The sequence below is a fragment of the Petaurus breviceps genome, unplaced genomic scaffold, assembly GCF_028583685.1.
Source record: "Petaurus breviceps papuanus isolate PSGF00001 unplaced genomic scaffold, PetGlider_PUasm1.0 77, whole genome shotgun sequence".
In the NCBI taxonomy this organism is placed as follows: domain Eukaryota; kingdom Metazoa; phylum Chordata; class Mammalia; order Diprotodontia; family Petauridae; genus Petaurus; species Petaurus breviceps.
In genome coordinates, this window is record NW_027186492.1 from 19,106,002 (window position 1) to 19,121,125 (window position 15,124).

The window sequence follows — 15,124 nt, forward strand, 5'->3', positions numbered from 1 at the left end:
TATCAAGAGTTATGCATGTCTCCTTAAATTCTGAACATATCTGAACCTGGAGATTCTGGAGGGAGAAAGAGAGAGATAAACAGAGGAGAGAGACAGAGACAAAGAGATAGACACAGAGATAGACACAAACAGAGAGACAGAGAGAGGAATAAAAGAAATTGAAATTTTGAAAGCAGTTCTTTTTATAAGATAGTGTACTTGTCCTATAAATTATAATTATTATTCATTCCTTGGGAAATATTTTTACTTCATTAAATAAATATTTATTGAGTATCTAAATTGACTAGAAGATATGAGAAACATTCCAATAATATAAAGTAGATGGTACTTTTACAAAGGAAATCCAAATATATTTCTGTGAGGGTCCAAAGAAGAGAAAAATCACATCTGCCTATTTCAGGATAAGGTGAACCTTCATGGAAAAGGTTTGAGCTGGGCCTTGAAGGATAAGCAGGGTTGGTTTCAACAGGTTGAAATAGAGAAAAGGTGCAATATTTCAATTTCTGAGGAATAATATGAACAAGATTCAGAGGTAGGAAGCCAGGAACAAATTAAGGTAACCACATTGACTAAGTGTGGCTAGTTTCTGGCACATGAAAACATAAATAAGTTTAGAAAAGTAAGTCATATTGAAGGTCAAATCAGATACAGATTTAGGAGTAATTTTATAGTGGTAACAGTAGCAAAAATAAAAGTAGATGAAATAATAATGGGAAAAAGAATATAGAAAGGGAACAGAATAGTTAATTAGTTAGCCAACAAACAATTATTAAACATTTACTATGTATGTGCCAGGAATTGTCTTTGTTCAGGGTCTTTTCCAGTGTCCCAGATGCTTTTTCCAGATTAGATTTACCTCGAATTGCAAGCTACTCCCTCCTGTCAGATCTTCCCCACACTAAATCTAATTCTTCTCCTCACTAATAAAAATCAAACATGTTGGGCCTTACAGATCTTAATATCCCCACCCACCATAAAACTGGATATTAAAGGAAAGCCCTAAAGAGTTTAATTGATTACCAGATTCTTTAAATAGACTTGTTCACTCACTGATAATACATCTGAACTCATTCATCAATGGTGAACATAATTCCACACCAACAGTCTTTACTAATCCTAGTGATTCTGAACTCCTGCCTATTATGTATAAGCCCTGCTTCCTATCCCCTAATACACATTACATTATTCTCATTCCTCTTGATGTTAATTCTTCAATTCCCTATTTTAGATCTATCTACCTCATCCACTGTGTACTTGGAATATTGGCTCTATAGTTAACAAACTGGTTTTGGTCTTAAAACCTTGCATTTCTCACTCCTTCCATCTTCCAGAATTGTTAGACCTAGCTCCCTCCTGATAGATCTGCATCCTTAACCACTGTTTCCAGTAGAGGAAATTGTACCTTCTAGAAAAGGTCTTCCCCAGTCCCTTCAAATCCATGTTTTCTGATTTAATTGGTGATACAAAAAAAAAGACAGGAATTCTCTCTTATGTTAATAAGCTCATATTCCAGTTGGGGAAAACATGTAAATAATTAAGTATATATACAAAACATATCTAAAATAGATTTGGTATTATTAGGAGGTTAAAGGGTTAAATAGGGTGATTTGCTTTCTAAATTCTTATAGGGAAGAAGTTACAGTCAGTATGAGATTAAGAAAATGAGCAAAGAAATTTAATACCTTAAAAAAGAAAGTGATAAATCTTGTCCCAGAGTGGGACTCTGAAAACTACAATGAATCAAACAGAAAAGAACCCCACGTGAAAACAAGAAATATATATTTTTTTAAATCAAAAGACTGGAAAAAATAAAATGTAATATCTGGAAAACAGTTTGAGGAGAGTTAATCTTAGATTATTAGACTTCCTGAAAATCTTGATAAGATGAAAAAAAATTGGATACCACATTTCAAGAAATCACAATGAAAATGGCCAGAACAAAAAGACAAAGTGAAAATAGAAAGAATACATGGGTTACCTCTTGGAAGAAAACCTAAAATGAAAGCAGCCAGGGATACCCTAACCAACATCTAAAGCAAAGAGGGTTATTGAAGAATCTTTTTTTGAGTCCTGAGATGGAAACATAAGACCCAAAATAAGTATAGATAAGCAGGACAGCTCTGAAAATCAAAATTATATATTTAAGGCAATTGTATTTTATTAAGTATTTATTAATGTATATTATTTATTAACATATATTTTATATTATATATTAATGCACATTATATGTTAATATAATATAAATATAGTATATACAATATATTATAATAATATAAATACAATATATTATATATTGATGTGTATTGATGTATTTATTAATGTATATTATTTAATTAAGCAATTGTATACAATATAAATTTACAGTTTCACATAAAAGAGGATTTTATAATCCTCTTTTTTCTGATCTACTGTAGAAATAGAAATGTCTCTATTTTTGGTAGCTATTAATTTCAGGGGAAAACACTAAAAGGAGAAAATAAAAAATAAAAAAAAACAGATTTATCAGAACTTTTAGATTTCCTTAAGTAGTCATTGAAGGTCACAAGTTAATTATCTAATCATAAGTATGTAAAGAATGATTTATTATTTATCTGGAAATCCTTAAATAAGCTATCCCAAAATGTCATAGCACTTTTATTGCTTTTGTTGATTATTGAAAAGCCTTTAATGTAGTTCTTCACTCATGGCTTATACATGTACTACAAAAACATAAAATAGACCCAGTGAAAGCTACACTATTTGATGTATGTGAGGAAAACCATTCTCTATTGAAAACATGCAACAAATGTAATGATATATAGCAAAATCAACATAAAACGAGATGTTTTTCAGGGAGACAGTTTATTCAGCTTGTTGTTGTTGAGGTGTTTCAATCATGTCTGACTCTTCATGCCCCTGCTTGTTATTTTCTTAGCAAAGATATTAGTGGTTTGCCATTCCTTCTTCAGCTCATTTAATAGATGAGAGGCAAAAAAAAAGCTATGCCACTCATTTAGGGTCACATAACTTGTAATGCTAGATTTGAACTCAGGAAGAAGAATCTTCCTGACTTCAGAACCAGAACTTTATCCATTATGCCACCTAACTCCCCCACTGAAGTTCTAGCTGATCTTAAATCTATTATCATCTCTCCTAAATCCAATTAAATATGACATTGAAATTAAAGAATGAGTTAAATCAAAACATCTTATTAATCCCTTGATGCACATGGATGATATCGTTATATAGTTCCACTGAAAAACTATTTATTTTTAAATAATTTTAATTAAATATAAATAAAAAATGTTCATGTATTCCAAGAAAAGACACAGAGTGACAGCATCTACATTGAGTCTGAAAATCATAAAGAATCAAAGATTGAAGGCGAAAATTACCAAAATCTTTGTTTCTTCTAGCTATGACAAATTGAGGATAAGGATATGAAGGAGGAGGAGAAGGAAGAGGAGGAAGAGGAAGAGGAGGAAGAAGAGGAGGAGGAGAAGGAGAAAGGATGAGGACAAGGAGGAGAAGGAGGAGAAGAAGAAAAAAGAACAAGAGCAAGAAAAAGGAGGAGGAGGAGGAGGAGGAAGAAGAGGAAGAGAAGATTGTGACTTAGATACAAAGACTACCTCTGGCATCCTGAAATTCAAGCTTAATGAGAGAAGTACACTTAAAAAAGCTAATCCATGTGTAAAACTTTTTCTGAAGTGCCATTCAATACTAAAAAATGGACTATTTTTGATTTGGAAAGTATCCTTACAAAACATATACATACACCCATAAACAGAAAAAAAAAAACACTGATGAAACAAGACAGTTTTAGGTCACATAATAAACACACACATATGCATATATGTGTATTTATATATATATATATATTTGGATATATATTTCTATGTGTGTGAGTGTGTGAATGCACACACACACACACACACACACACACACACACACACACACCCAGCAGATATAATTTCATCAAGTAATAGCAAAGTCTTATAACAGGTACATACCCAGAGATAAGTCAAATGCATCTGACAGTGGTTTACCTTTGGATGCATCCTTTGAAGAACCTAAGGCCTAAGAAAAAAAAAAATCATAAGGGCCTCTATTGGTGATATTATGGTGTCCTTAGTCATTATGTCCACAAAGAAGCATAAACAAATTTCTGAAACATGAAGGTATTTTTGTTGGAAACAAACAGGAGTTATAATGGCAATTCTGAACCACATCATCATCACAAGGAATTGCAGCAAAATTATCCTAATAAGACTAAGTGATCAATAAAGCTTATGGATTACAATAGTAGAAATAGTATTCTAGGCTGCAAAAATTTGGTACTATAATGATAACTTATTTGAATGCAAATATCCCTTTGTGTTGGCAAAGGTAGCAGGTACTTAGCATTTAGTAATTGATCAAGCTTCTGTTGGGAAACAGAAGGTATGAACTCCTGTCTCCTGTTACTGACATAAGGGGTTGGTTGAAACAGGAAGCTAATGCTGTGTGTATATAAGGAAAAGCCCAAGGAAGAGACAGTCAGAATTTCTTGGGACCAGCATCTGGAGGCAGAGAGAAATGAGAAGAAAATACAGAAGAGAAATGAGAATTGAGAACTGTGTCAGAATTTCCTGAGAATTTGTGGTGGTGGACCTTCTTCTGAAGAGCAGCCCAGGAGGCTGAAGAGAAGCCCAGGAGCCCCGCCTCCACCCCCAGGCTAGATAAAGTGATTCTGATTTTTTGAATGAGCTGCAGAAGACTGAGGAAGCATGACTGGGATGCTAAGCTTTGTCTGTTTGTGGCTTGGTTGAGCCTTGAATTCCTGGGAACAGAAATTGTTAAGGATTTGAGATGGACTGGACCCTGTGAACTTCAGTGTGGAGCAGGTCTTGCATGCAGAGCTGGAGAAGGAACTGGAAGTTCTCTGCCTTTGAATCCAGGTGACTGTTTGGTGGATTCAGGTAGGATTTGCCTGCCTCGAGTCACGATGAAAAGACCTCTCTGTGGGTATGAGTAGTGACGAAATTGTAGTTTACTAGTGACCTAGGGGTGGAGGGTCTGTGTATTTTCTAATGATTGTACTTAGTGATTAATGACACTTAGTAATTGATTCCTGAATAAGTGACTGATTGAGTTAATTTAGTGTGCCCCAGGAGTGGAAGACTTTGACTATTGTACTTTAAGATGATTGTTCTCTGTTCAAAACTTTGTGGCTGCCATGGTGGAAACTATGTGGCCATTTTAATGATAAGCTGTTGTAAATACTATACTGTGATTTTCTGGGATAAGTTGTGAATTCATAGTATTGTGAATGTGTACCTTGATTTTCTGTGAATGTTTTGCTTTGATTTGTTATGGAATAGATTGTTCACTATACTGTATAATCAGAACCTTAAAAGCTGTTCACAGTAGCATTCTTCTGGAAAGTTGCTCATACATGGCATTACAGGTACTCTCAAAATGTCACATAAGATAAGATGATGTTGTCATTAGTATTGAATATCAGCCACCTTTCATGATTTGGTAGACCGCAAATCTCCATGTTTCAAATATAAACTTCAAAAGAGCTTTGAACCAATAAAATGTGCTGGCATTATGCCATTATCACAGACCGAACTGTTGTGTGCTATCTCCTGGATACAAATTTGGTCCACAACAAACTAAGAAAAACATTTTTCATAAATTTCACCAAACAACTCTTCATAACATCCAAACTATAGAACTATTTGTAAAAAAAACTTTCAAAATATGGAAACATATCAGAAGAGATCAAATGGTTCAGTTACAAATTGAGGTGAATGTCATTCCTATCATTTAATCTGTTGTTACAGTTGTACAGATTGTTTTGGTGAACCTAAAGAAGATTAATTTATATCCTAATACTATAATGCAACTACCAAAAACAGATATTTTATTCTTTATACCATCATTCAAAGGATGCTAAATATAAAAGAATAGTTACAGGACAATTTGTGTTTGAATACCAGTTAAAAAGATGATAATGAAATGATGGCAATGGTGATGGTAACAAAACATGTTTTTTTTTTAATAAAGATTTTAAGGTTTACAATTTTTTTCATGTATCCTATCTAATTGAACCTAGAACCCTAGCTGTTTGCGCAATGTGGCTCATATATCTTTCTACATATGAGACAACTACAGATTGCTGCTTCTTCAATCTAGTCTGCCATTAATCATTCTTTCCCCCCTAAATTAATAAATTTCTGCCAAGATATTTTAGGGAAATTTGAAGTACTAATTATAATCCAAACCTATATCTAATGTCCTAGAAAGATAGCATAGAGTAATGATTGATTTTTGGATTTAGACAAAAGAAGAAATAAAACTGAATCCTAACTCAGAAACTAGCTATATGACCTTAGCCAAGACTGTAAACTTTGCTGTGCCTCAATTTCCTCATCTGCCTTGAATTCATACCAACCAATGAGCATGGGAGCTCTTCCTCTCTCTCAATTATTAGTAATCTATTTTAGGGTTAATAAAATGTTCATATTTACAAAATGCTTCACTATTAATTTAATCCAGTGATTCCAGAGTCACATAGAAAAATTGCTAAAAACTAAAAGAGTTTACCTACTGTTCCCTGTACCTGGTTAACTAAAAACAAAATTTCAATTCCAAACTTAAAAAATATATATCTTAGCAGATTTGTGCAGCTGTTCAAACTAGTATGCTCATATAAAAACCAAATATCATTTATTCAGAAAGGGAATTAACTTTTATAATAGCACACATATTTCAGAAATTCCCCATATAGATACATATTTCTTTACCCCATGTACTTAGATTTCCTCTACAAAGATTTACTCTGTTCCACTGAATTCTTTTCTCTAACTTGAGAATCATAAATGAATATATGCATGTGAGACAAGGCAGATACATTTATTGCTAACCAAACACTCCTGGTATTAATATGTTTCAAAGGGTTTTCAACATTAATATGCAATATAGTGAGAAAGAAAAAAAATAATATACATTTTTAAGAGGTTATATTTTATCAACAATCTGAAATATGAATCCAAATGAAAGTTATTTGTTCAATTATTCACATGCAAATGCATATATATCTATGCATACATAGAGATGCACACATATATGTAAATACACATGAACATAATACATACAAAAACATTCTACAAATCATATATGTATACTCTATTACCCTCTTCATTCTTCCTCCAAGTACTGCTCTCACAAGAGTCCCATTGCTTTTGCTTCTGTAGGTAGGCTAAAGAAATATTATCCATTCTTGAAGAAGCTGCCCTCCTAAAGTGCCCTACTCACCATTCTATACAGTATTCTTACAAACTTTTCAGCTCCATACTCTCAGTTCTCCTTAACATAGGATAATTCAGCACTATACTATTCTGACACTTTAAATGTTAATATATTAATCAGAAGAAGAGGCTTTATGTCATTGAAACATTAATTTGATTCTTTCTAAAATACCTCCTAATTTATTATTCTTTAAATCTTTTTCTTAGATTCTTTTACTGATTTAAAACTTATTTGTTCTCTCAGTTTCTTTTACACAATGTACAAGTATATTTTATGAAAAAAATCAATAAACAAAAAACTCCTACAACCCACACTAATGATGTATTTTTCCCTAGCCCTAGATGCATAAAAAGCACTTACTTAACACATTGATGTTTGTTACTTCCTAATACCCTACTCACTTATGGTTTCTTTGTGAAAGAAAGGTTCTGATTTTTACTTTCTATCAAATATCCTCTTTAATCAAGCTGTTGCATAAAATATATTATTTGGGGGTACAAATTGGTCTAGCTTTTCTGTCTTGATATCCTCATTTAAGAATTCTCTAGGTATATCATTGGTGGAGCATTTTCATAAAAAGTAATTTAAAAGATGATAAAATAAACATATTAAATCAATTGGAGTTAGCTTAATGGAAAAAGCACAGTGCCTGGCAGATAGTAGGCACTTAATAAATGCTCATAGGATTGAATTTCATTTCTATTTTAATATATCCTTTCAAGTTTACCTTTACATTTTCCCTGGATGATTTGTCTCAGCTGAGTTTCATACTAAGCCTTCTGTACACTAATTATCCCTTTTCATGGTGTTGAAGTAACACTTCACCAATAGTATTTTGCAAATGAACTTTTACTCTATCTGTATGGGTGCTCTTGACTGTCTTGCTTTTTCTAAATGACAAAGAATGAGCCATTAACAAGTAAAGTAGTTTCTTAGCTCTTTTGGACAATTTATTGTAGCAACCTTTGTATCCGTTAAATTTCTCTAAAAATGCTATGATCATTTGTTCATTTTTCTACATCTTTCATTTTTATTTTTCAAAGTAGAGCCATTGATTTTCTTAAATAGTTTCTAATTATATGTAAACATTTTAAACATTTTTTTAAATTTTGAGTTCTAAACTCTATCTCTCCCTCTGTCTTTTCCCTCCCTCCCTTTGCCCATTATTTAGAAGACAAGCAATTTCATTAGTTATACATGGGCAATCATACCAAACACATTGCCGTATTAGTCATGTTGTAACATATATATATATATATATATACATAGATATGTGTGTGTGTGTGTATATCTATATATAGACAACAAAACAAGATTTTTTTTTAAAGCATGACTCAATCTACATTCAGACTCTATTAGGTTTTTCCCTGGATGTTGTAAGGGTTATGGGATTTAAAGAACTTCCATGCCCCATTGGACTTGCTGACATAGCAGGAAGGGGTGGATCAAGAGAAAGCGGAAGCCAAGCTAGAGTTCCTGTGATGGCTAGCTGTGGTGGCGATGGTGGCAGCAGCAGCAGAGGCAGCAGAGGCAGCGGCATTGGAAGCACTAACCCCTTTTTGAGTCAGTCAAAATTTCTGCTAAGGACTCCTGCTGAGGACTGCCAGGGGCCAGAGCTGCTGGGAGTGCGCTTCCTGGATGCTGGGTGGTTGCTGTGAGTGGGGAGAGAAGGACCTTTGTCGGAGCTAGCCTGTTCTGCTTTAAAGGCTTGAGAATGTGGGTGCTTTCTACTTTATCTACCTGTGCCAATTTCATAACTACTCTGATGGCTTTGACTTTCTGGTTTTGGGACTCAGTCTTTTGGTATTTTAATAAATGTTCCAGCTTTATCGCCCATATAGAAAGCCTGATATATTTTGTGATGGATAACCACATCAACATATTTACAATTCCCATAGGCATTGTGAATATTGCATTGCTGATACAGATGTGCATAGCATTTTTCATCATGAGACCCTTTGGGATTGTTTTAGATCATAGTATTGCTGAGAATAACAGTCATTCACAGTTAATCTTCAAACAATATTGCAGTTACTGTGTACAATGTTCTCCTGACTTCACTTTCATGAGTTTGTATCTTTCCAAGATGTTTTCTTTTAAGTCATGCTGCTTTTCATTTCTTGTGGCACAATAGTACTCCATCATAATTATATACCAAAATTTGTTCAGCTATTCCCCAATTGATGGGCATCCCCTCAATTTTTAGTTCCTATCCACCACAAAAAGAGCTGCTACACATATTTTTACTTTTTAAAAAAATTTACTTAAAAAATTCTTTTGGATACAAACATAGTAGTCCTATTGCTAAATCAAAGAGTATACACAGCTTTTTGGGCACATTTCCAAGTTGCTCTCCAGAACTTGGATTAATTTACTGTTCCACCAAAAGTGTATTTTGGTAATATTTTACTTAAAATTTTTGCATCTATATTCATGAGGGAAATTGGTCGATAATTTTCTTTCTCTGTTTTATCTCTTCCTGATTTAATTATCAGTACCATATTTGTGTCATAAAAAGAATTTGGTAGGATTCCTTCACTAATTTTCCCAAATAGTTTGTAGAGTATTGGAATCAATTGTTCTTTAAATGTTTGATAGAATTCACTAGTAAATCCATCTGGCCCCAGAAATTTTCTCCTAGGGAATTCACTGATGGTTTGTTTGATTTCTTTTTCCAAGATGGGGTTATTTAAGTAATTTATTTCCTCTTCAGCTAATCTGGGTAACTTATATTTTTGTAAATATTCATCCATTTCACTAAGATTGTCAAATTTATGTGCATACAATTGGGCAATATAATTCCTAATTACTGTTTTAATTTCCTCTTCATTGGAGGTAGGGTCACTCTTTTCATTTTTGATACCCATAATTTGTTTTCTTTTTTATCATATTAACTAAGGGTCTATCAATTTTATTGTTTTTTTTTCATAAAAACAGCTCTTAGTTTTATTTATTAATTCAATAATTTTCTTAATTTCAATTTTATTAATCTCTCCTTTGGTTTTCAGTATTTCTAATTTAGTATTTAATTGGGGATTTTCAATTTGTTCTTTTACTAGCTTTTTCAATTCCATGCCCAATTCATTGATCTCCCTTTCCTCTAATTTATTTATGTATGCACTCAGGGATATAAAACTTCCCCTAAGAACTGCCTTTGCTGCATCCCATAAATTTTGGTATGTTGTTGCATTATTATCATTCTTTTGAATGAAGTTACTGATTGTTTATATAATTTCTTGTTTGACCCACTCATTCTTTGGTATTAAATTGTTTAATATCCAATTTGTTTTTAATCTATCTTTCCATGACCCTTTATTGCATATGATTTTTATTGCATCATGATCTGAGAAGGATGCATTTACTATTTCTGCCTTTATGAACTGAATTGTGAGCTTTTTATGCCCTAGTATATGGTCAATTTTTGAGTATGTGCCATGAACCACTGAGGAGAAAATATATTTGTTTTTATCCCCATTCAGTTTTCTCAAGAGATCTAGCCTCTAAAATTCTATTTGCCTCCTTAACTTCTTTCTTCTTTATTTTGAGGTTAGATTTATCAAGTTCAGAGAGGGGGAGATTAAGGTCCCCCACTAGTATAGTTTTGCCACGTATTTCTTCCTCTAATTGCCTTAATGTCTCCTCTAGGAATTTGGATGCTATACCACTTGGTGCATATATGTTAAGTAATGATATTGCCTCTTTCTCAATGGTGCCTTTTAGCAGGCTATAGTTACCTTCCTTATCTCTTTTAATTAGATCAATTTTTGCTTTTGGTTTATCTGAAATAAGGATTGCTACCCTTGCTTTTTTCACTTTAGCTGAAGCATAAGATATTCTGCTCCAGGCTTTTACCTTTACCCTATGGGTATCCCTTTGTTTCAAATGTGTTTCTTGTAGACAGCATATTGTAGGATTATGGTTTTTAATCCATTCTGCTATCCTCCTCTGTTTATGGAAGAGTTCATGCCATTCACATTCACAGTAATGATGACTGTCTCTTTCTCTCTATCCTATTCCCTCCCCTCCTAATGTTTTTGTTTTTTTTCCTTCTCCCTTCCCCTCCTTAAGAGTTTTCCTTTTGACTACCACCTCCCTCAGTGTTCCCTCCCTGTGACCCCCTCTTCTTTATCTACCCTCTCCCCTTTACTACTCTTTTCCTCCCTTCTAATCCCCCCTTTATTATTTCCCCTTTACCCTCCTACTGCCAATAGGACACAATAGATTTTTGTATTTATTAGAATATGTTATTCCCCCTTTGAGCCCAAACCAATGAAGTAAATTTCATACAATGCTCCTCTTCCTTCCTCCTTTTCCTCTATTTAATGAGTTTTTGTGTCTTTTCACTTTAGAATCTTAAACAACTTATTATGCTGATCCCTTCCCTTTTTGAACCAGAACCAATGAGAATAATGCTCAAATGATGTTCCTCTCCCTCTTTCCTTCACTCCTACTATAGTGTGTTTTTATGACTCTTTGTATGGCATAATTTACCTATTCCTGTCTCATCCTTTCCTTTTATCACATTACAGTCCCTTTAAACCCCTTAATAAGTTTTTTTTATGATCAGATTAGTTCATTTATACCCACACCCTCTATTTATGTATATTTTAAAGGTCATGATAATCATATAAATTTCGATATTTACAGTTATCAGCTTCTCATATAGGGATGTAAACATTTTGCTCTTATTGTATCCCAAGTTATGTGCATGTGTGAGAGAATGTGCATGTGTGCATGTGTGTACATGTGAATGTGTGTTTTCTTTGTTTACCTTTTTATTTCTTTCTTGAGTCTTGTAATTGGAGATCAAAATTTCCATTGAGCTTTGGCTTTTTCATCAGGACAGCATGGAAGTCCCTTATTTCATTAAATGACCATCTCCTTTCCTGAAAGATTATGCTCAGTTTTTCCAAGAAGTTAATCCTTGGTTGCATTCCTAGCTCTTTTACCTTAAAAAATATCAAATTCAAATCCCTCTGATCTTTTAATGTGGAAGCTGCTAGGTCCTGTGTAATCCTGACTGTAGTTCCAGGATATTTAAATTGTTTCTTTTTGGCTAGCTGCAATATTTTCTACTTAATCTTATAATTCTGGAATTAGGCTACTATATTTCTTGGAGTTTTCAATTTGGGATCTCTTTCAGGAGGAGACAGGTGAATTCTTTTGATAACTATTTTACCTTCTGATTCTAGGACTTCAGGACAGTTTTCTTTGACAATCTCTTGGAGGATGTTGTCCAGGCTGCTTTCTTCATCATGGCTTTCTGGTAGACCAATAATTCTTAAGTTATCTCTCCTGTATCTCTTCTCCAGGTCAGTTGTTTTTCCAATGAGATATGTTACACTTTCTTCTGATTTTTCAATCTTCATGCTTTGTTTGATTGACTTGATGCACCACAGAGTCCTGAGTTTCTATTTGACTGATTCTAATTTTTAGTGAATAATTCTCTTTGGTTAGTTTTTCAAGGTCCTTTTTTAAGGAGGTATTTTCTCTAATTAGTTCACTAATTTTACTTTTTAAGATTTGTTTTCTTCAGTGAGACTTTTTTCCAATTTGGTCACTGTAGATTTAAATTTATCTTCTTCCTCCCTAATCTGGCTTTTAAAATCTTTCTTGAGCTCCTCCAAGAATGCTTTTTGGGCTTGAGACCAGTTCCTATTTCCATCTGTGGTCTCAGGTGTGGACAGAGTCCATGCTGTTTCCTGAAAGTGATTCTTCTTGTCCAGAATAATAGGATTCTATTGTCTTTGGTCTTGCCTTTGCAAGTTGCTTCTGGCCCATTGTAATTGCCTATGTCCTGTCCTTTAAAGTGTATTTCTGCTCCTGGAGTACAGAGGGCTCTGACCGAAGCTTCTCAGGCTGGGAACTAGGTGCTTGGTTGTTGGCTTTGTGTGCTGTAGCATCTGGGTGTCTAGATTAAGGCCAGAGCCAGGATTCTCAGTGTTTCCCCTGAGGCTCACAGAGTAATCTGTGGGGGAGGGGTGGTCTGGCCACTTTAGTTTTGGGCTATTTATGCCCCTGGGCTACAGCTCAGGCAGACTTTTGCTGGTCAGGTGAGGTGGGACTTGTTGGGACCCCTCCATCTCTTCTCTTCAGACTCCTTACTGCCTCAGTTATACCCTTTCTCCATCACTCCTAAGCCTGAGGTATTTCTGCTACTTCAGGATTTTACTCTGGGTGGGACATTTCTCTCTGGGTTTTCTTGATCAGGGAGGTGGAGTCAGAGCTGCCAGAGTTTACTTTGCCATCATGGCCCCTGGAAAATCAGGGAGGTGATTTTTAAAATTCCAGGCTGTGGGCTGATAGCCCCAGGAGAAGCTGCTATCTCTGCTTGGTGCCCTGCACTTTCTCTTACCCAGCTGAGATGGATCCTCCTGTCCCATTGTGAGACGCTGGTAAAACGGCTGTCAATTGTCCTTGAGATAGATGAGTCTGATGGCTGGGGCTCCTTCTCTCTCTGCTGTACTCTGCTCTGGAGCTACTGCAGCCCCTGCGTGCTCCATGCTCCCCCTGCCCTGACCCATGTGGGCACTTTTCTGGGCTGGAATCTGCCATGCTTGGTCTCCCAGTGGATTCTGACACTCCAAAGTCCATTCAGATTCACTTTTTAAAGTTTAATGATGGGATTCACAGAGGAGCTTAGAAAAGTTACTGCTTCCATTCTGCCAGCTTGGCTCTACCACCCCACCCCCACCAATAGTGTATTAAGTGTCCCAATTCTCCCACATCTCCTCCAGCACTTATCATTTTCCTTTTCTGCCATGTTAGCCAATCTAATAGATGTAGGTGGTATCCAAGAACTGTTTTCTTCTTCATTTTTAGTGAGTTAGAGCATTTTATCATACAATTATCAATAGTTTTCATTTCATTATCTGAAAATTGTCTGTTCATATCTTTTGATCCTTATCAATTGAATAATGACTTGATTTTTTTAATAAATTTGACTCAGTTCTCCATATATCTGAAAAATGATACCTTTATCAGAGAACCTTACTGTGAACATCCACCCCCATTCTTCTGCTTTCCTTCTAATGTTGTTTTAATTTGTGCAAAAACTTGCTAATTTAAAGTAATTAAAATTATTTCTTTTACATCCTATAATCTTTTCTGTATCTTGTTTGGTCATAAATTCTTCTACTATCCATAGATCTGACAGATAATGTATTCCATACTTTTCCTAATTTGCTTATGGTATTACCTTAATGTCTAAATCATGTGCCCATTTTGACCTTATCTTGGTTTACAGTGTGAAATGTTGGTCTCAACCTATTGCTTTGTTGTTGTTCTTAAGGTGTTTCAGTTGTGTAGTTCTTCATGACCCCATTTGAGTTTTTCTTGGCAAAAATGTTTTCCAGTTTTCCCCGCAGTTTTTGCCAAATGGTGAGTTCTTGTTTTAAACAGATTTGCTATGGTCATTTACTACTGTGGAGTCTGTACCTAATCTATTCCAGGGATGCACCATTCTATTTCTTAGTACTAGATGATTTTGATGACTACTACTTTGTAGCACAATTTGAGATCTTGTATGAAAAATTCACTTTCACATTTTCATTAATTCCCTTGATGTTCTTCATCTTTTATTCTTCCAGATAAGTTTTGCTATTTTTTCTAGCTTTATAGAATAATTTTTGGTAGTTTTATTGGCATGGCATTGAAGAATCAAATTGAATTAGACAGAATTGTCACTTTTATTATATTGGTTTAGCCTAACTGTGAGCAATCTATACTTTTTTGATTGTTTAGATCAAATTTTCCATGAAAAGTATTTTGGAACTGTGAGTTTGTCTTGGCACGTAGACTCCTGTAATGGAAATGCAAACTTAAAGATCTTCCCTGCCCCTAGGCTAAA

The 15,124-nt window shown here is 34.4% G+C and overlaps 1 pseudogene; it reads right to left on the reverse strand.

Moving 5' to 3' along the window:
• Positions 1–8,495, reverse strand: part of LOC138175279 (cytochrome c, somatic pseudogene) — a 10,346-nt pseudogene extending 1,851 nt beyond the window's left edge.
• Between the last annotated feature and the right edge of the window lie 6,629 nt (positions 8,496–15,124).